We start from the raw sequence: 3,191 nt of genomic DNA on the forward strand, positions 1-3,191 counted from the left end.
CTTTGTATCTTGTTACATTGTTCTATACTCGTAATATCTCTACCAATTAGAGTTTGGTAGAGACCTCAAAACTCTACCAAGTTAGGTTTGGTAAGCACCCGTAAAGTTTAGCTCAGTGAGGACAGTACTCGTAAGTCTATCCAAGGTTGTGGGAGCCTTGAAAAACCTATGGTTTTAAGACTCTAGTAGCACTCGGGAAGTCTAGCTGGCTTGATTAATGGAAATATCTGTTGATTTTTAAGTTTCTACAATTTCTCTTCTACTAGCATTTACCAATTCTTCGCCTAACTGCTTAAACTTAAATATCTGTTGATTTTATGGTTTTTGCACTTTATTTATTTTCTACAAGATACAAATATTGTACCATTACTAAGCCACTATCTATAGAACCTTTCTAACTACACTAACAATTTCATTTACTAGTTTTTTTTTTTAGCTTGATTGGTTACTAAGTGCTAACTAACGACATTTAGCTATTTTCCTTTTACATTTCTGCAATTGTTTACATTTATTTCCTTATTTATTATTCAACTGCATTATTTACTTTTAGCAGTTAAATTGTTTAAGAGATTCCATAAGCAGTTATTTATTTTCTTTATCCTTCAACTGCTTAGATATCAACAGATAATAATAATAATAATAATAATAATAATAATAATAACTAATTATTATTATTATTATTATTATTATTTGACAAAGAGGTTATAGTACACCATTCACATCACCAGTGTTCTCCGGTGCTAATTACACCACCATTCACTTGACCAGTTTTCATAGGAACTGGTCGCACCTTTACATTTTGATTGCAATTTTCATAGGAACTGATCGCACCTTTACATTCACCATTCACCCTTTTTGTAATCTAGTTAGGGGTGGGCACGAGCCGAGCTCTTTACGAGCTACTCAAACTCGGCTCAAACCAAGCTCGAGCCTAATAGAGTTCGTCTCGTGAGGCTTGTGATCCGAGCTCAAATAGCTACATAATAATAATAATAATAATAATAATAATAATAATAATAACTAATTATTATAATTCTTAATTTTTAAATATCAAATAAAAAACATTTTTTCTCAAATCGAGTTCGAGATGAGTTGAGCTCGAACTTATGAGTTTTTTACTCGAGCCAAGCTCGTGCTCAAGATTCTAGCTCGAACCGAGCTCGAGCTCTCATACTACCTTGGCGAGCCAACCTCGAGCCTCGTACTACTCGGGTTGGCTCAAATCCACCCCTACTCTAGCTCATTAATAAATATATCTTTTAGCTTGACTAAGTTTATCATCTTTTTGAATCTTTTGAATTTTTAACTTTTCAAGATTTTTGATTTTTTTTGTCATAATTGGTTTTAATTAGCTTGCCGAGGTTTAAATACATGACAAATGCTTTACCATTGCTCAACGATCTAAGCAATAAATGCTCTTTTAACCATTTAGGCTCAAATAATTAAATGTAGTCTAATGATTGTTCATGAAATGTTGGACCAACGTTTTAAAAAATGATCTGGAAACAAAACTGTTTTGGCCATCGGTTTCTGTATTGATGGTTCGAACAGATGACCCGTTTTGACAAAAAAAAATTAAAAATAAAAAAACAGTCAAAAACCATTAAACGGATCGACAATTCAACCACTCGGGTCAACGGATTATTGACTTTTCAATAGTTTTTCGTCAAAGATCAGGTTTGGGGTAAAATGGAACCAGTTACTTGAACGGTTCTTGGACTAAATGGTCCAACCATCCAAGTCAACATAGATTCGAAAATCATGTGTTAGACAATCGTTATACGACTTCTACAAGATGCATGGTCAATCATTGGTTAGTACGAGACTGTATACTACCTTATTTGTTTATGGTTCATTTCTTAAGGGCACAGGGCAATTTTTTTTTTTTTTTTTTTTTTTGAAGTTTCCTAACAAATAATGGTCTTGTAGCAGTGGGGAAAATTGGTTTCACTGATAGAAGTAATGAAGCAGAGCTGCAAGCTATCATTCATGGACTAGAGCTAGATAGGGTGTAGAAGATAAATATTTTCATTGCAAAGAAAAACAAAGACTATGCTTTTTAAAATTTCTATGGTCATGGCACCTCTCTTAGAAACGAATGCATAGTTATCCATGAAGGGCTTAAGCTTAATTTGTTATAAAAATATGGTTTAAAGGATGTAGAAGTGGATTGTGATAACTAGGCAATAGGTTTGGTAGATATACTTCTTGGTAAGTCCTCAGCACCTTGGAGCATTATCTACTTCTTGAGAGAGATTAGAATAGTATGTGTAGTTTTATGAGAATCAAATTTGCTCACACGCTTCGGAAAGGGAGTACAAGCACAGATTTCCATATTAATCTGGGAGTTATGAAAGGTAGACATGTGCGGCTACCAGTCCTTCGTTCAACTGACGCTTCTTTGATTTGTGGTTTTTTAATTCTTCTATTTCTGTATTGCTTTTGGGCAGGGTGGAGTATAGAAATGTGCTTCTTGCTTTGGTTTTGGTTTTGGTTTTGGGCAAGACAAACTACGTCCTTTCTTCTAGGGGTGGCCACAAGCCGAGTCTTTCACAAGTTATTCGAGTCTGGTTTGGTTCGGTTTAAACTGAGTTTTGAGTCGAATTCAAACCCGATATATAGGCTCATTTGTTAATCGAGTCGAGCTCTAGCCCAATGAAACTCAGTTCGTAAGGCTCGCGAGCATAGTATTAAATAAATATTTTTTATCACGTACATATAAATAATAAATAATTTTATTATATGTATATATATAATAATATTTTTATTTTTATGTATAATAGTAAATATTTTTTATTTTTTTGTCTGAAAAATAAAAATTAATAATAATTTTTATTTTTCAAAAAAACTTGGCTTATAGTTGAGCCCGAGCCGAACTCGAACTTGCGAGCTATGAATCGAATCAAGCTTGAACTAGAGCTCGAACCTAATACTATTCCTGTGAGCCAAGCTCGAATAGCCAAGTATTCAACTTGAATCCACCCCTACTCCCCCTATGATTCACTTTCCTTTCAATAATGGTTGATCAATAAAATTCTATGGTGATTATTCCTCCACCTGGAATAAATTTTGGGGTTTAAAAAAATTGCAATAATAATATAGATGAAGCTTTGCTAGATCACATCATGAACCATATTATTTACTGTCTTTTTATAAAAGCAAAATATAATTTGATGTTATCGGGTCAGACC

Source organism: Nelumbo lutea, chromosome 8, assembly GCF_056320005.1.
Source record: "Nelumbo lutea isolate HS-2025 chromosome 8, American lotus-T2T, whole genome shotgun sequence".
In the NCBI taxonomy this organism is placed as follows: domain Eukaryota; kingdom Viridiplantae; phylum Streptophyta; class Magnoliopsida; order Proteales; family Nelumbonaceae; genus Nelumbo; species Nelumbo lutea.